Below are 20,325 nucleotides of genomic sequence, written 5' to 3' on the forward strand. Positions count from 1 at the left end.
CGGACGATTTTAATGCAAATTCTTGCACAAAATACTCCTAAAAGTGTAGAAAAAAATTGACAGCCAAATACGAGTAGAGTAAGAGACCTATTACCACCAAAATGTCATCCAACCCATAAATCCAAAATCATAAAAAAGTTCCCAAAAAAATTCAATTTATCTTAGGCAGACGATTTTAATGTAAATTCTTGAACAAAATACTCCTCAAAGTGTAGAAAAAAATTGACAGCCAAATACGAGTAGAGGAAGACACCTATTACCACCAAAAATTCATCCAAGCCATAAATCCAAAATCATAATAAAGTTCCCAAAAAAATTCAAATCTAACTTAGGCGGATGATTTTAATGCAAATTCTTGCACAAAATACTCCTAAAAGTGTAGAAAAAAATTGACAGTCAAATACGAGTAGAGGAAGAGACCTATTACCACCAAAAAGTCATCCAACCTATAAATCCAAAATCATAAAAAAGTTCCCAAAAAAATTCAATTTTCCTTAGGCAGACGATTTTAATGTAAATTCTTGAACAAAATACTCCTCAAAGTGTAGAAAAAAATTGACAGCCAAATACGAGTAGAGGAAGACACCTATTACCACCAAAAAGTCATCCAACCTATAAATCCAAAATCATAAAAAACTTCCCAAAAAAATTCAAATCTAACTTAGGCGGACGATTTTAATGCAAATTCTTGCACAAAATACTCCTAAAAGTGTAGAAAAAAATTGACAGCCAAATACGAGTAGAGTAAGAGACCTATTACCACCAAAATGTCATCCAACCCATAAATCCAAAATCATAAAAGTTCCCAAAAAAATTCAATTTTCCTTAGGCAGACGATTTTAATGCAAATTCTTGCACAAAATGCTCATAAAAGTGTAGAAAAAAATTGACAGCCAAATACGAGTAGAGGAAGACACCTATTACCACCAAAAAGTCATCCAACCCATAAATCCAAAATCATAAAAGTTCCCAAAAAAATTCAATTTTCCTTAGGCAGACGATTTTAATGCAAATTCTTGCACAAAATGCTCATAAAAGTGTAGAAAAAAATTGACAGCCAAATACGAGTAGAGGAAGACACCTATTACCACCAAAAAGTCATCCAACCCATAAATCCAAAATCATAAAAGTTCCCAAAAAAATTCAATTTTCCTTTGGCAGAAGATTTTAATGCAAATTCTTGCACAAAATACACCTAAAAGTGTAGAAAAAAATTGACAGCCAAATACGAGTAGAGGAAGACACCTATTACCACCAAAAAGTCATCCAAGCCATAAATCCAAAATCATAAGAAAGTTCCCAAAAAAATTCAATTTTCCTTAGGCAGACGATTTTAATGTAAATTCTTGAACAAAATACTCCTCAAAGTGTAGAAAAAAATTGATAGCCAAATACGAGTAGAGGAAGACACCTATTACCACCAAAAAGTCATCCAACCCATAAATCCAAAATCATAAAAGTTCCCAAAAAAATTCAATTTTCCTTTGGCAGAAGATTTTAATGCAAATTCTTGCACAAAATACACCTAAAAGTGTAGAAAAAAATTGACAGCCAAATACGAGTAGAGGAAGACACCTATTACCACCAAAAAGTCATCCAACCTATAAATCCAAAATCATAAAAAACTTCCCAAAAAAATTCAATTTTCCTTAGGCAGACGATTTTAATGCAAATTCTTGCACAAAATACACCTAAAAGTGTAGAAAAAAATTGACAGCCAAATACGAGTAGAGGAAGACATCTATTACCACCAAAAAGTCATCCAACCTATAAATCCAAAATCATAAAAGTTCCCAAAAAAATTCAATTTTCCTTAGGCAGACGATTTTAATGTAAATTCGTGAACAAAATACTCCTCAAAGTGTAGAAAAAAATTGATAGCCAAATACGAGTAGAGGAAGACACCTATTACCACCAAAAAGTCATCCAACCCATAAATCCAAAATGATAAAAAAGTTCCCAAAAAAATTCAATTTTCCTTAGGCAGACGATTTTAATGCAAATTCTTGCACAAAATACTCCTCAAAGAGTAGAAAAAAATTGACAGCCAAATACGAGTAGAGGAAGACACCTATTACCACCAAAAAGTCATCCAACCCAGAAATCCAAAATCATTAAAAAGTTCCCAAAAAAATTCAATTTTCCTTAGGCAGACGATTTTAATGCAAATTCTTGCACAAAATACACCTGAAAGTGTAGAAAAAAATTGACAGCCAAATACGAGTAGAGGAAGACACCTATTACCACCAAAAAGTCATCCAACCCAGAAATCCAAAATCATAAAAAAGTTCCCAAAAAAATTCAATTTTCCTTAGGCAGACGATTTTAATGCAAATTCTTGCACAAAATGCTCATAAAAGTGTAGAAAAAAATTGACAGCCAAATACGAGTAGAGGAAGACACCTATTACCTCCAAAAAGTCATCCAACCTATAAAACCAAAATCATAAAAAACTTCCCAAAAAAATTCAAATCTAACTTAGGCGGACGATTTTAATGCAAATTCTTGCACAAAATACTCCTAAAAGTGTAGAAAAAAATTGACAGCCAAATACGAGTAGAGGAAGAGACCTATTACCACCAAAATGTCATCCAACCCATAAATCCAAAATCATAAAAAAGTTCCCAAAAAAATTCAATTTTTCTTAGGCAGACGATTTTAATGCAAATTCTTGCACAAAATACTCCTCAAAGAGTAGAAAAAAATTGACAGCCAAATACGAGTAGAGGAACACACCTATTACCACCAAAAAGTCATCCAACCCATAAATCCAAAATCATAAAAGTTCCCAAAAAAATTCAATTTTCCTTAGGCAGAAGATTTTAATGCAAATTCTTGCACAAAATACACCTAAAAGTGTAGAAAAAAATTGACAGCCAAATACGAGTAGAGGAAGACACCTATTACCACCAAAAAGTCATCCAACCCATAAATCCAAAATCATAAAAAAGTTCCCAAAAAAATTCAATTTTCCTTAGGCAGACGATTTTAATGCAAATTCTTGCACAAAATACTCCTAAAAGTGTAGAAAAAAATTGACAGCCAAATACGAGTAGAGGAAGACACCTATTACCACCAAAAAGTCATCCAACCCAGAAATCCAAAATCATAAAAAACTTCCCAAAAAAATTCAATTTTTCTTAGGCTGACAATTTTAATGCAAATTCTTGCACAAAATACTCCTAAAAGTGTAGAAAAAAATTGACAGCCAAATACGAGTAGAGGAAGACACCTATTACCACCAAAAAGTCATCCAACCTATAAATCCAAAATCATAAAAAACTTCCCAAAAAAATTCAATTTTCCTTAGGCAGACGATTTTAATGTAAATTCGTGAACAAAATACTCCTCAAAGTGTAGAAAAAAATTGATAGCCAAATACGAGTAGAGGAAGACATCTATTACCATCAAAAAGTCATCCAACCTATAAATCCAAAATCATAAAAGTTCCCAAAAAAATTCAATTTTCCTTAGGCAGACGATTTTAATGTAAATTCGTGAACAAAATACTCCTCAAAGTGTAGAAAAAAATTGATAGCCAAATACGAGTAGAGGAAGACATCTATTACCATCAAAAAGTCATCCAACCTATAAATCCAAAATCATAAAAGTTCCCAAAAAAATTCAATTTTCCTTAGGCAGACGATTTTAATGTAAATTCGTGAACAAAATACTCCTCAAAGTGTAGAAAAAAATTGATAGCCAAATACGAGTAGAGGAAGACACCTATTACCACCAAAAAGTCATCCAACCCATAAATCCAAAATGATAAAAAAGTTCCCAAAAAAATTCAATTTTCCTTAGGCAGACGATTTTAATGCAAATTCTTGCACAAAATACTCCTCAAAGAGTAGAAAAAAATTGACAGCCAAATACGAGTAGAGGAAGACACCTATTACCACCAAAAAGTCATCCAACCTATAAATCGAATATCATAAAAAAGTTCCCAAAAAAATACAATTTATCTTAGGCAGACGATTTTAATGTAAATTCTTGAACAAAATACTCCTCAAAGTGTAGAAAAAAATTGACAGCCAAATACGAGTAGAGGAACACACCTATTACCACCAAAAAGTCATCCAACCCATAAATCCAAAATCATAAAAGTTCCCAAAAAAATTCAATTTTCCTTTGGCAGAAGATTTTAATGCAAATTCTTGCACAAAATACACCTAAAAGTGTAGAAAAAAATTGACAACCAAATACGAGTAGAGGAAGACACCTATTACCACCAAAAATTCATCCAAGCCATAAATCCAAAATCATAATAAAGTTCCCAAAAAAATTCAAATCTAACTTAGGCGGACGATTTTAATGCAAATTCTTGCACAAAATACTCCTAAAAGTGTAGAAAAAAATTGACAGCCAAATACGAGTAGAGGAAGAGACCTATTACCACCAAAATGTCATCCAACCCATAAATCCAAAATCATAAAAAAGTTCCCAAAAAAATTCAATTTTCCTTAGGCAGACGATTTTAATGCAAATTCTTGCACAAAATACTCCTCAAAGAGTAGAAAAAAATTGACAGCCAAATACGAGTAGAGGAACACACCTATTACCACCAAAAAGTCATCCAACCCATAAATCCAAAATCATAAAAGTTCCCAAAAAAATTCAATTTTCCTTTGGCAGAAGATTTTAATGCAAATTCTTGCACAAAATACACCTAAAAGTGTAGAAAAAAATTGACAGCCAAATACGAGTAGAGGAAGACACCTATTACCACCAAAAAGTCATCCAACCTATAAATCCAAAATCATAAAAAAGTTCCCAAAAAAATTCAATTTTCCTTAGGCAGACGATTTTAATGTAAATTCTTGAACAAAATACTCCTCAAAGTGTAGAAAAAAATTGACAGCCAAATACGAGTAGAGGAAGACACCTATTACCACCTAAAAGTCATCCAACCTATAAATCCAAAATCATAAAAAAGTTCCCAAAAAAATTCAATTTTCCTTAGGCAGACGATTTTAATGCAAATTCTTGCACAAAATACACCTAAAAGTGTAGAAAAAAATTGACAGCCAAATACGAGTAGAGGAAGACACCTATAACAACCAAAAAGTCATCCAACCTATAAATCGAAAATCATAAAAAAGTTCCCAAAAAAATTCAATTTTTCTTAGGCAGACGATTTTAATGCAAATTCTTGCACAAAATACACCTAAAAGTGTAGAAAAAAATTGACAGCCAAATACGAGTAGAGGAAGAGACCTATTACCACCAAAATGTCATCCAACACATAAATCCAAAATCATAAAAAAGTTCCCAAAAAAATTCAATTTTCCTTAGGCAGACGATTTTAATGCAAATTCTTGCACAAAATACTCCTCAAAGAGTAGAAAAAAATTGACAGCCAAATACGAGTAGAGGAACACACCTATTACCACCAAAAAGTCATCCAACCCATAAATCCAAAATCATAAAAGTTCCCAAAAAAATTCAATTTTCCTTTGGCAGAAGATTTTAATGCAAATTCTTGCACAAAATACACCTAAAAGTGTAGAAAAAAATTGACAGCCAAATACGAGTAGAGGAAGACACCTATTACCACCAAAAAGTCATCCAACCCATAAATCCAAAATCATAAAAAAGTTCCCAAAAAAATTCAATTTTCCTTAGGCAGACGATTTTAATGCAAATTCTTGCACAAAATACTCCTAAAAGTGTAGAAAAAAATTGACAGCCAAATACGAGTAGAGGAAGACACCTATTACCACCAAAAAGTCATCCAACCCAGAAATCCAAAATCATAAAAAACTTCCCAAAAAAATTCAATTTTTCTTAGGCTGACAATTTTAATGCAAATTCTTGCACAAAATACTCCTAAAAGTGTAGAAAAAAATTGACAGCCAAATACGAGTAGAGGAAGAGACCTATTACCACCAAAATGTCATCCAACCCATAAATCCAAAATCATAAAAAAGTTCCCAAAAAAATTCAATTTTCCTTAGGCAGACGATTTTAATGCAAATTCTTGCACAAAATACTCCTAAAAGTGTAGAAAAAAATTGACAGCCAAATACGAGTAGAGGAAGACACCTATAACAACCAAAAAGTCATCCAACCTATAAATCGAAAATCATAAAAAAGTTCCCAAAAAAATTCAAATCTAACTTTGGCGGACGATTTTAATGCAAATTCTTGCACAAAATACTCCTAAAAGTGTAGAAAAAAATTGACAGACAAATACGAGTAGAGGAATACACCTATTACCACCAAAAAGTCATCCAACCCAGAAATCGAAAATCATAAAAAAGTTCCCAAAAAAATTCAATTTTCCTTAGGCAGACGATTTTAATGCAAATTCTTGCACAAAATACTCCTCAAAGAGTAGAAAAAAATTGACAGCCAAATACGAGTAGAGGAACACACCTATTACCACCCAAAAGTCATCCAACCCATAAATCCAAAATCATAAAAGTTCCCAAAAAAATTCAATTTTCCTTTGGCAGAAGATTTTAATGCAAATTCTTGCACAAAATACACCTAAAAGTGTAGAAAAAAATTGACAGCCAAATACGAGTAGAGGAAGACACCTATTACCACCAAAAAGTCATCCAACCTATAAATCCAAAATCATAAAAAACTTCCCAAAAAAATTCAATTTTCCTTAGGCAGACGATTTTAATGTAAATTCGTGAACAAAATACTCCTCAAAGTGTAGAAAAAAATTGATAGCCAAATACGAGTAGAGGAAGACATCTATTACCATCAAAAAGTCATCCAACCTATAAATCCAAAATCATAAAAGTTCCCAAAAAAATTCAATTTTCCTTAGGCAGACGATTTTAATGTAAATTCGTGAACAAAATACTCCTCAAAGTGTAGAAAAAAATTGATAGCCAAATACGAGTAGAGGAAGACACCTATTACCACCAAAAAGTCATCCAACCCATAAATCCAAAATGATAAAAAAGTTCCCAAAAAAATTCAATTTTCCTTAGGCAGACGATTTTAATGCAAATTCTTGCACAAAATACTCCTCAAAGAGTAGAAAAAAATTGACAGCCAAATACGAGTAGAGGAAGACACCTATTACCACCAAAAAGTCATCCAACCTATAAATCGAAAATCATAAAAAAGTTCCCAAAAAAATACAATTTATCTTAGGCAGACGATTTTAATGTAAATTCTTGAACAAAATACTCCTCAAAGTGTAGAAAAAAATTGACAGCCAAATACGAGTAGAGGAACACACCTATTACCACCAAAAAGTCATCCAACCCATAAATCCAAAATCATAAAAGTTCCCAAAAAAATTCAATTTTCCTTTGGCAGAAGATTTTAATGCAAATTCTTGCACAAAATACACCTAAAAGTGTAGAAAAAAATTGACAACCAAATACGAGTAGAGGAAGACACCTATTACCACCAAAAATTCATCCAAGCCATAAATCCAAAATCATAATAAAGTTCCCAAAAAAATTCAAATCTAACTTAGGCGGACGATTTTAATGCAAATTCTTGCACAAAATACTCCTAAAAGTGTAGAAAAAAATTGACAGCCAAATACGAGTAGAGGAAGAGACCTATTACCACCAAAATGTCATCCAACCCATAAATCCAAAATCATAAAAAAGTTCCCAAAAAAATTCAATTTTCCTTAGGCAGACGATTTTAATGCAAATTCTTGCACAAAATACTCCTCAAAGAGTAGAAAAAAATTGACAGCCAAATACGAGTAGAGGAACACACCTATTACCACCAAAAAGTCATCCAACCCATAAATCCAAAATCATAAAAGTTCCCAAAAAAATTCAATTTTCCTTTGGCAGAAGATTTTAATGCAAATTCTTGCACAAAATACACCTAAAAGTGTAGAAAAAAATTGACAGCCAAATACGAGTAGAGGAAGACACCTATTACCACCAAAAAGTCATCCAACCTATAAATCCAAAATCATAAAAAAGTTCCCAAAAAAATTCAATTTTCCTTAGGCAGACGATTTTAATGTAAATTCTTGAACAAAATACTCCTCAAAGTGTAGAAAAAAATTGACAGCCAAATACGAGTAGAGGAAGACACCTATTACCACCTAAAAGTCATCCAACCTATAAATCCAAAATCATAAAAAAGTTCCCAAAAAAATTCAATTTTCCTTAGGCAGACGATTTTAATGCAAATTCTTGCACAAAATACACCTAAAAGTGTAGAAAAAAATTGACAGCCAAATACGAGTAGAGGAAGACACCTATAACAACCAAAAAGTCATCCAACCTATAAATCGAAAATCATAAAAAAGTTCCCAAAAAAATTCAATTTTTCTTAGGCAGACGATTTTAATGCAAATTCTTGCACAAAATACACCTAAAAGTGTAGAAAAAAATTGACAGCCAAATACGAGTAGAGGAAGAGACCTATTACCACCAAAATGTCATCCAACACATAAATCCAAAATCATAAAAAAGTTCCCAAAAAAATTCAATTTTCCTTAGGCAGACGATTTTAATGCAAATTCTTGCACAAAATACTCCTCAAAGAGTAGAAAAAAATTGACAGCCAAATACGAGTAGAGGAACACACCTATTACCACCAAAAAGTCATCCAACCCATAAATCCAAAATCATAAAAGTTCCCAAAAAAATTCAATTTTCCTTTGGCAGAAGATTTTAATGCAAATTCTTGCACAAAATACACCTAAAAGTGTAGAAAAAAATTGACAGCCAAATACGAGTAGAGGAAGACACCTATTACCACCAAAAATTCATCCAAGCCATAAATCCAAAATCATAATAAAGTTCCCAAAAAAATTCAAATCTAACTTAGGCGGACGATTTTAATGCAAATTCTTGCACAAAATACTCCTCAAAGTGTAGAAAAAAATTGATAGCCAAATACGAGTAGAGGAAGACACCTATTACCACCAAAAAGTCATCCAAACCAGAAATCGAAAATCATAAAAAAGTTCCCAAAAAAATTCAATTTTCCTTAGGCAGACGATTTTAATGCAAATTCTTGCACAAAATACACCTAAAAGTGTAGAAAAAAATTGACAGCCAAATACGAGTAGAGGAAGACACCTAGAACAACCAAAAAGTCATCCAACCTATAAATCGAAAATCATAAAAAAGTTCCCAAAAAAATTTAATTTTTCTTAGGCAGACGATTTTAATGCAAATTCTTGCACAAAATACACCTAAAAGTGTAGAAAAAAATTGACAGCCAAATACGAGTAGAGGAAGACACCTATTACCACCAAAAAGTCATCCAAGCCATAAATCCAAAATCATAAAAAAGTTCCCAAAAAAATTCAAATCTAACTTAGGCAGACGATTTTAATGCAAATTCTTGCACAAAATACTCCTAAAAGTGTAGAAAAAAATTGACAGCCAAATACGAGTAGAGGAAGACACCTATTACCACCAAAAAGTCATCCAACCCAGAAATCGAAAATCATAAAAAAGTTCCCAAAAAAATTCAATTTTCCTTAGGCAGACGATTTTAATGCAAATTCTTGCACAAAATGCTCATAAAAGTGTAGATAAAAATTGACAGCCAAAGACGAGTAGAGGAAGACACCTATTACCACCAAAAAGTCATCCAACCCAGAAATCGAAAATCATAAAAAAGTTCCCAAAAAAATTCAAATCTAACTTAGGCAGACGATTTTAATGCAAACGCTTGCACAAAATACACCTAAAAGTGTAGAAAAAAATTGACAGCCAAATACGAGTAGAGGAAGACATCTATTACCACCAAAAAGTCATTTAACCCATATATCCAAAATCATAAAAAAGTTCCCAAAAAAATTCAATTTTCCTTAGGCAGACGATTCTAATGCAAATTCTTGCACAAAATACACCTAAAAGTGTAGAAAAAAATTGACAGCCAAATACGAGTAGAGGAAGACACCTATAACAACCAAAAAGTCATCCAACCTATAAATCGAAAATCATAAAAAAGTTCCCAAAAAAATACAATTTATCTTAGGCAGACGATTTTAATGTAAATTCTTGAACAAAATACTCCTCAAAGTGTAGAAAAAAATTGACAGCCAAATACGAGTAGAGGAAGACACCTATTACCACCAAAAAGTCATCCAACCCATAAATCCAAAATCATAAAATAGTTCCCAAAAAAATTCAAATCTAACTTTGGCGGACGATTTTAATGCAAATTCTTGCACAAAATACTCCTAAAAGTGTAGAAAAAAATTGACAGCCAAATACGAGTAGAGGAAGACACCTATTACCACCAAAAAGTCATCCAACCCATAAATCCAAAATCATAAAAGTTCCCAAAAAAATTCAATTTTCCTTTGGCAGAAGATTTTAATGCAAATTCTTGCACAAAATACACCTAAAAGTGTAGAAAAAAATTGACAGCCAAATACGAGTAGAGGAAGACACCTATTACCACCAAAAAGTCATCCAACCCAGAAATCGAAAATCATAAAAAAGTTCCCAAAAAAATTCAATTTTCCTTAGGCAGACGATTTTAATGCAAATTCTTGCACAAAATGCTCATAAAAGTGTAGATAAAAATTGACAGCCAAATACGAGTAGAGGAAGACACCTATTACCACCAAAAAGTCATCCAACCTATAAATCCAAAATCATAAAAAAGTTCCCAAAAAAATTCAATTTATCTTAGGCAGACGATTTTAATGTAAATTCTTGAACAAAATACTCCTCAAAGTGTAGAAAAAAATTGACAGCCAAATACGAGTAGAGGAAGACACCTATAACAACCAAAAAGTCATCCAACCTATAAATCGAAAATCATAAAAAAGTTCCCAAAAAAATTCAATTTTCCTTAGGCAGACGATTTTAATGCAAATTCTTGCACAAAATACACCTAAAAGTGTAGAAAAAAATTGACAGCCAAATACGAGTAGAGGAAGACACCTATTACCACCAAAAAGTCATCCAAGCCATAAATCCAAAATCATAAAAAAGTTCCCAAAAAAATTCAAATCTAACTTAGGCAGACGATTTTAATGCAAATTCTTGCACAAAATACTCCTAAAAGTGTAGAAAAAAATTGACAGCCAAATACGAGTAGAGGAATACACCTATTACCACCAAAAAGTCATCCAACCCATAAATCCAAAATCATAAAAGTTCCCAAAAAAATTCAATTTTCCTTAGGCAGACGATTTTAATGTAAATTCGTGAACAAAATACTCCTCAAAGTGTAGAAAAAAATTGATAGCCAAATACGAGTAGAGGAAGACACCTATTACCACCAAAAAGTCATCCAACCCAGAAATCCAAAATCATAAAAAAGTTCCCAAAAAAATTCAATTTTCCTTAGGCAGACGATTCTAATGCAAATTCTTGCACAAAATACTCATAAAAGTGTAGAAAAAAATTGACTGCCAAATACGAGTAGAGGAAGACACCTATTACCACCAAAAAGTCATCCAAGCCATAAACCCAAAATCATAAAAAAGTTCCCAAAAAAATTCAAATCTAACTTAGGCAGACGATTTTAATGCAAATTCTTGCACAAAATACTCCTAAAAGTGTAGAAAAAAATTGACAGCCAAATACGAGTAGAGGAAGACACCTATTACCACCAAAAAGTCATCCAACCTATAAATCCAAAATCATAAAAGTTCCCAAAAAAATTCAATTTTCCTTAGGCAGACGATTTTAATGTAAATTCGTGAACAAAATACTCCTCAAAGTGTAGAAAAAAATTGATAGCCAAATACGAGTAGAGGAAGACACCTATTACCACCAAAAAGTCATCCAAGCCATAAACCCAAAATCATAAAAAAGTTCCCAAAAAAATTCAAATCTAACTTAGGCAGACGATTTTAATGCAAATTCTTGCACAAAATACACCTAAAAGTGTAGAAAAAAATTGATAGCCAAATACGAGTAGAGGAAGACACCTATTACCACTGTTTGGAATGATTATTATTCATAGTTGAGTTTTTCTGTTTTTTTATTTTTATCCAAACTTTGGCGCCGTTGCCGAAGCGCCGTCTGGTGTGCAGAATGTGACTTGCATGTGTGATGTGTGTGGTGAGCGACACCATGACGCCATAAAATCAATATTAAATCAATCTTTGCAGTGTACGCATCTCTTTTTTGTAAATCCGCTATTTTATTTTGTAAAATAAATTTAGTTTTTGTGCTACAAGAAAAATACGAAAAAATCCATCTCCTTCTTCTTTCCACAAATATAAACATGGTCCTTCGAGCTTGGATTCGAAGAGGAGAGGAAAAAAGTGATTTTTGTTGTACGAAATTGCGCGTCGCTTAGTGTCTCATAGCAACGCCATTATCAAAACGTGACTTTTACTACCAGTGTATTTTCTAAAGTGTATTTAATTCACTTTATTCGCAAACTTGCTTTTTCAATACAGCCAAAGTATTGCTTTTGGTCACATTGTGGAAAATATCTATTTGTTCAATGTGTGCTAAGCCATTGTAAATAGATATCACCGAGTGCTCATAAAAATGGCGAGTGACTCTTACGTATTGACTCTGAAAGATCAAGAGGTTTTATTCGAATCTATTATCAAGATTACTAGACGAGTGAGGAACCAGGAAAATCCATCTCGTCAATTTTTGGTTGGACGTCTATCAAATCTGCAAGAATTTTGGGAAAGGTGCAGAAAAAATCATGTGCTGTTAATAGCAAATCCGCCTGTCGCTCCTGGAAATTCCGTTCACGAGAGCGATTATGAAGACGCTAGTGATCTACAAATTTATGATCCTGCTAAATTCAACGAAACAGAGGAAATCTATGAGGATGCGATAGATTTAATTTTGTCTCAACTCCCAGAACCGCCAGTCATCCAAGCTGCTCCGCACCAAGAAGTTCCCGGACAATCCAGACCAGACAGTCATCACCGTCCAACAGCGCCATCAGTTCATTTACCGCGTATCACAATTCCGAAATTCTCGGGTGAGTACAGTGAGTGGCTTGCTTTTCGCGATTTATTTACATCTTTGGTAATTAAAAATGAATCTCTTTCGGATGCTGAACGTTTACATTATTTAAAAGTTAGTCTTGCCGACGAGGCTTTAATAATCGCGCAAAATCAACCCGGAACAGCTAATAATTTTCAAATTATCTGGAAAAATTTAGAATCTCGTTACGATAATTGTAAAGCTTTGGTGTTTGACTATTTAAAAAAGATTGTAGAACTTCCAGATATTACCTCAGATTTTCTTGCTAATTTGAAACACATGCGTAATGTTATTATTACTGTGAGTACTGCTTTGACAAATTTAAATCGCCCAATCGATGAGAAGAATGATCTCTTTGTTTATATTCTTATTAATAAACTTGACAAATGTTCGCGAGATCAATGGGAATTAGTGGTAAGTGATTCGACGGATCCTCCCTCTCTAAATGAGTTTACTAAATTTTTGGACATGCGTATTCGTGCGCTTGAGGCATCTGTAACTGTTAAGAAACGTTTTGACAACAAAAGTGCGACTAACTCATCGCATCCCCATAATAATTCTCGGCCTAAAGTTTTTTCTCATCAAAGCTCGTCCAAATTGTCTTGCTGCCTGTGCAAGGGAGAACATAATTTGTATTCCTGTCCGCAATTTAAAGCAAAATCCGCGAATGAGAGGTATGACTGCGTTCGTGAAAATAATCGATGTACTAACTGTTTGGGTAAACATTATCGTAATGCGTGTGTAAGCAAAAATGTTTGTTCAAAGTGTGGTAAACCGCATCACTCTCTCTTGCATCGCGAGCAAGGCAATTATAATTCTAACAATACTACTTCAAAATCAAATGATAATGACTGTAGTTCGGATGTTTCAAGCTCACAAAATCAATCAAAAATTGAAAAACTTGTATCGTCTCATTTGCATGAGACTGAAAGTCGGCGAGCTGTCTTATTAGCAACGGCTCGTGTGATAGTAGAAGCGCCTAACGGTCGTCGAGTACAAATTCGAGCTTTACTTGATCAAGGCTCCGAAGCCACTTTTATTTCAGAATCGGTCGTGCAACTATTACATCTCTCTCGCAAAAATGTTAATGTTATGGTATCTGGATTAGGAGGAAACTCGTCAAATAAAGTCATTCATTCCGCGCAAATTTTAGTAAAGCCCGTCAAACCTGGTACTGATTTTCTCACGACTCAAGCATTCATCCTTCCAAAGATCACATCCTACGTCCCTACAGAATTCGCGTTATCCAAAATACCTTCAAATTTACAAAACTTAGAGCTCGCTGATCCTTGTCCTTGCTCAAGTGACGCCATTGATTTATTGATTGGTGCCGATTTATACAGTCAAACCTTGAAACAGGGAGTTTGTCCTGGTACCTCTGGTAGCCTCATTGCCCAATCAACCATCTTCGGATGGATTCTTTCTGGACCTCTTCCAAATTTATCTTCTCACGTACTCCACATTAATGTCCATCATGCACTAAATGCCTCTGTTGATCAATCAATTGCTCGATTCTGGGAATTGGAAGAAGTTCCTCACAGTATTCCTCTTACAAAAAAAGAAATTGATTGTGAAAATCATTTTGCTGAGACTCATTCAAGGGATTTGTCTGGTAAATACACGGTTAAGCTTCCCTTCGATCAAGATCCCAATATTCTCGGAGATTCGCTATCTACTGCTCTTAATTCGTTTGACAGATTAGAAAAAAGATTTTCGCGTAATCCACTACTCGCTTTAAATTATCAAGAGTTTATAACTAATTATAAAGCAATGGGTCATATGTCTCTGCTAGGCACATTGGATGAATGTGATCCGCGAAACGTATTCATTCCTCACCATCCAGTGTTACGAGATTGCAGTCAAACAATGAAGCTGAGAGTAGTCTTCAACGCTTCAAGTCCTACCTCAACCAAGATTTCCCTGAACGATTGTTTACACGTGGGTCCTAAACTACAGAACGAGATTTCGACAATAATCTTGAATTGGCGTCAGCATAAATACGTTTTATGTGCTGATATCGCTAACATGTTTCGTCAGATTTTAATATCCCCGGATGATCGCAAATATCAGTGTATTATTTGGCGTGATTCACCTGCTGACTCTCTTCAAGTGTATGAGTTAAATACAGTTACGTACGGTATGGCTAGTTCACCATACTTAGCAATCAGAGTGTTACGTCAATTGGCGAAGGATGAAGAAGCGAATTTCCCCATCGCAGCTCCGATTTTATTGAATGACACCTACGTTGACGATACATTTCTTGGAGGAAAAGATAAAGTGTCCGCCTTAACAGCCCGAGATCAGTTGATTGCTTTAACTTCTTCAGGTGGATTTCCATTGCGCAAGTGGTTTAGCAATGAACCGGAGTTGCTTGAGGGATTGCCTGACGTGGAGCATGGCCTTGCAATGGAAATGCCTCTCGGTGATTCCTCTGGTTTTAAAGTTCTAGGCATCTTTTGGGATCCTGCGGCTGATGCCTTTATCTACCGGTTCTCTGCACTTCCTTCAGATAATCCTACTAAGCGCTCGTTACTCTCGGCTGCTTCAAAACTTTTTGACCCACTGGGATGGATATCGCCAGTGACTATCTCTGCAAAAATCCTACTTCAAAAGCTCTGGCTTCGAAAACTTGATTGGGATGATTTACTCCCTTCCGATCTTGCTCACGAATGGGATGACTTTCGTATAAAACTCTCTAAGTTATCACAAGTTTCTGTCCCTCGGTATATCGCTCTGGACAATAATTCTTCCAACTTGCAGATACATGGTTTTTCTGACGCATCGAGTGTTGCCTATGCTGCTGTCGTATATAGTCGAGTTGTAACTGCGTCGGGAACAATTTTAGTAAGTCTCCTTACCGCAAAAACTAAAGTTGCTCCGTTAAAAACAATAAGCATACCTAGATTGGAGTTGTGCGCGGCAAGCCTACTAACAACTCTACTTTCTTTTGTTATAAGGTCGCTAAATCTGGTTGATGTTCCAATTTATTGTTGGACAGATTCGTCTGTGGTTTTGAGTTGGCTACAAAAGCCACCTGTCACGTGGACAGTGTTTGTTGCAAATCGCGTCTCCGCAATTCAAACAAGTTTACCTTCTGCTCTTTGGAATCACGTTCCATCAAAAGAAAACCCGGCTGATTGCGCATCCCGTGGCTTATCTGCTGAAAATTTACCTTCGTTTACCTTATGGTGGCGAGGCCCTCCATGGTTATCTAACTCGTCAGGTAATTGGCCACAACGTGATTCGAATATTCTCAACACCGAACAAGAAAAACGGATGACCTCGCACAATGTTACTCAAGACAAAGAAGACTGGCATTTAAAATTGATAAAAAAAATGTCTTCTTGGGCTCGGTTGTTACGAGTCACTGCCTATGTTCTGCGAGCGATTAATGTATTCAAAACTAAGGTTAAACCTAAAGTTCCTATGACAGCAATCGAAATTCGAGAGGCTTCTATTTTTTGGGTTCGTTACGTTCAAGCCACTGCTTTTTCTAGAGAGACCGACGCAATTAAATCTAACAATCTACTACCAAGAGACTCTCCGCTTAAACGACTTAACCCGTTTATTGATGATAATGGAATTGTGCGTCTTGGTGGACGGTTGCTCCAATCTAATTTGTCAATTTATCAGCAGCCTCCTGCTATTCTACCTAAACATGTTTTGTCTCGAATGATCTTAGAACAGTTTCATAAAAACTTGTTACATTCCGGAATACAATTAACCTTGTACATGTCGCGTACCCAATATTGGATAATCAACGGTCGAAGTCAAACCAATGCAGTTGTCAACCGTTGCGTTACTTGCGTCCGACACAAGGCTCGAACTGAAACCCAAATAATGGGTGACCTTCCAACTGCCAGAATATCTCCTTCCCGTCCGTTTTCCCACACCGGTCTTGACTACGCGGGACCATTTTTGGTTCGATCGTCCTCAGGTCGTGGTTCTAAGTCACACAAGGCCTGGATTGCAGTCTTTATATGCCTTGCAGTAAAAGCAATCCATTTGGAACTGGTTCATGATTTATCGACAGCAACTTTTATTGCGGCCTTTAGGCGCTTCACTTCACGCCGTGGAATTCCGTCTGACCTGTATAGCGATAATGGTACGAATTTTCGCGGCGCTGATCGCGAGCTTTCGCAGACTTTCCGGACTCTCCTAAAAGATCCTATTCTTGCAGCTCAACTCGCTTCTGATGGTACTACATGGCACTTTATGCCACCGTACGCTCCCAACTTCGGCGGATTATGGGAGGCGGGTGTTAAAAGTGTAAAAGGGCATTTACGTAAATTGTTATCTAATTCGACACCGACCGCGGAAGAACTCACCACTCTTTTGTGCCAAATTGAAAGTTGTTTAAATTCGCGTCCCCTCGTTCCGATCAACGAGGATCCGGAGAGCTGCGACGTGCTCACACCGGGACATTTTTTAGTGGGTTCCGCTCTGAAAATAGTACCTACACCTTCCTATCTTGATGTACCTGAAAACCGTCTGACTCGTTGGCAATTTTACCAACGCATTCTAGAGCATTTTTGGAGATCTTGGTCTCGAGTATATTTACAAACTTTGCAGCAACGAACCAAATGGTTTTCAGCCCGACCTAACATTAAAGTTGGTGATATTGTCTTGATTAAAAATGAAGATTCTCCGCCATCTAAATGGGATTTAGCACGAATTATCAAATGCATATCGGGACGAGATGGGGTGGTAAGAGTTGTGCATTTAAAAACGGCTAACTCCGAGTTTGTTCGTCCGATTTCAAAAATTGTTCTGTTACCTACTTCGATTGATGATAAGATATTGTAAAATTGTTCTCTGCGTTTTTTAGTAAATTCAAGAATCTTTGTAAAATTAAAAATTATTATTGCGATCTTTAAAACAATCTCGCAAGGTGGCCGGTATGTTTGGAATGATTATTATTCATAGTTGAGTTTTTCTGTTTTTTTATTTTTATCCAAACTTTGGCGCCGTTGCCGAAGCGCCGTCTGGTGTGCAGAATGTGACTTGCATGTGTGATGTGTGTGGTGAGCGACACCATGACGCCATAAAATCAATATTAAATCAATCTTTGCAGTGTACGCATCTCTTTTTTGTAAATCCGCTATTTTATTTTGTAAAATAAATTTAGTTTTTGTGCTACAAGAAAAATACGAAAAAATCCATCTCCTTCTTCTTTCCACAAATATAAACAACCACCAAAAAGTCATCCAACCTATAAATCCAAAATCATAAAAAAGTTCCCAAAAAAATTCAAATCTAACTTAGGCAGACGATTTTAATGCAAATTCTTGCACAAAATACTCCTAAAAGTGTAGAAAAAAATTGACAGCCAAATACGAGTAGAGGAAGACACCTATTACCACCAAAAAGTCATCCAACCTATAAATCCAAAATCATAAAAAAGTTCCCAAAAAAATTCAATTTATCTTAGGCAGACGATTTTAATGTAAATTCTTGAACAAAATACTCCTCAAAGTGTAGAAAAAAATTGACAGCCAAATACGAGTAGAGGAAGACACCTATTACCACCAAAAAGTCATCCAACCTATAAATCGAAAATCATAAAAAAGTTCCCAAAAAAATTCAATTTTCCTTAGGCAGACGATTCTAATGCAAATTCTTGCACAAAATACTCATAAAAGTGTAGAAAAAAATTGACTGCCAAATACGAGTAGAGGAAGACACCTATTACCACCAAAAAGTCATCCAAGCCATAAACCCAAAATCATAAAAAAGTTCCCAAAAAAATTCAAATCTAACTTAGGCAGACGATTTTAATGCAAATTCTTGCACAAAATACTCCTAAAAGTGTAGAAAAAAATTGACAGCCAAATACGAGTAGAGGAAGACACCTATTACCACCAAAAAGTCATCCAACCTATAAATCCAAAATCATAAAAGTTCCCAAAAAAATTCAATTTTCCTTAGGCAGACGATTTTAATGTAAATTCGTGAACAAAATACTCCTCAAAGTGTAGAAAAAAATTGATAGCCAAATACGAGTAGAGGAAGACACCTATTACCACCAAAAAGTCATCCAAGCCATAAACCCAAAATCATAAAAAAGTTCCCAAAAAAATTCAAATCTAACTTAGGCAGACGATTTTAATGCAAATTCTTGCACAAAATACTCCTAAAAGTGTAGAAAAAAATTGACAGCCAAATACGAGTAGAGGAAGACACCTATTACCACCAAAAAGTCATCCAACCTATAAATCGAAAATCATAAAAAAGTTCCCAAAAAAATACAATTTATCTTAGGCAGACGATTTTAATGTAAATTCTTGAACAAAATACTCCTCAAAGTGTAGAAAAAAATTGACAGCCAAATACGAGTAGAGGAAGACACCTATTACCACCAAAAATTCATCCAAGCCATAAATCCAAAATCATAATAAAGTTCCCAAAAAAATTCAAATCTAACTTAGGCGGACGATTTTAATGCAAATTCTTGCACAAAATACTCCTAAAAGTGTAGAAAAAAATTGACAGCTAAATACGAGTAGAGGAAGAGACCTATTACCACCAAAATGTCATCCAACACATAAATCCAAAATCATAAAAAAGTTCCCAAAAAAATTCAATTTTCCTTAGGCAGACGATTTTAATGCAAATTCTTGCACAAAATGCTCATAAAAGTGTAGAAAAAAATTGACAGCCAAATACGAATAGAGGAAGACACCTATTACCTCCAAAAAGTCATCCAACCTATAAACCCAAAATCATAAAAAACTTCCCAAAAAAATTCAAATCTAACTTAGGCGGACGATTTTAATGCAAATTCTTGCACAAAATACTCCTAAAAGTGTAGAAAAAAATTGACAGCCAAATACGAGTAGAGGAAGAGACCTATTACCACCAAAATGTCATCCAACCCAGAAATCGAAAATCATAAAAAAGCAGACTTTTTGTCGATGAAAGTAAGAAAACGTTATTATCAACTGGTCACAATTTTTATTAAAAAAAATTTAAACAATTAATGATTTTTTAATTTTTCATTATTTTGTCGCCTTTAGTAGACCCTATTACGTGTACATCTCAAATTTGAATCAAATTCATTAATAATTGTCGGAGATACGATGATTTATGTTTTAAAACTTAATTAAATTTAACAATTTAAATTTCTCAGTTTTTGGTCTCTAGAAACTAAAATATTCGTTTTATAAAAAAATTTCAAAGGAAAAAAAGATGCGCCTTTTAATTTCCTATAATGTAGTACTTTTCAAAATTCAAAATTTTGAATTTCAATTTTTATCACTTTTTCAAATGTTTGACTGGCTCTACGGAGTCCATCCGAGCGGAGAGCGAGTTTTACTTTCCAGCTCCTCATATGCGTCAGCGACATCAGGCAACGGGATAATTGAAATTTTTGTCAATTTTTTAATTAAAAAGTATCAGGTACACGATCATGTTAAAAGTTCCAGTGATTCGCCCATAAATGTTGAATTTT

At 34.5% G+C, this 20,325-nt stretch overlaps 1 long non-coding RNA gene across 2 annotated transcripts; it reads right to left on the reverse strand.

Annotated features, from left to right (window-relative positions):
- Window positions 1-347: 347 nt before the first annotated feature.
- LOC127285893 (uncharacterized) lies at window positions 348-3,081 on the reverse strand. 2 transcript variants are annotated; one of them, XR_007843676.1, is made up of 3 exons: window positions 2,851-3,081; window positions 2,597-2,686; window positions 348-446 (listed from the first exon to the last, which is right to left on the reverse strand). It is a non-coding gene; the product is annotated as an uncharacterized LOC127285893 (long non-coding RNA). The 2 variants fall into 2 exon arrangements; XR_007843675.1 differs by lacking the exon at window positions 348-446 and adding an exon at window positions 1,655-1,767.
- Window positions 3,082-20,325: the final 17,244 nt, after the last annotated feature.

This window comes from Leptopilina boulardi, unplaced genomic scaffold, assembly GCF_019393585.1.
Source record: "Leptopilina boulardi isolate dan_hultmark-lab unplaced genomic scaffold, ZJU_Lbou_2.1 LbouV2_121, whole genome shotgun sequence".
NCBI classification, from domain to species: Eukaryota; Metazoa; Arthropoda; class Insecta; order Hymenoptera; family Figitidae; genus Leptopilina; species Leptopilina boulardi.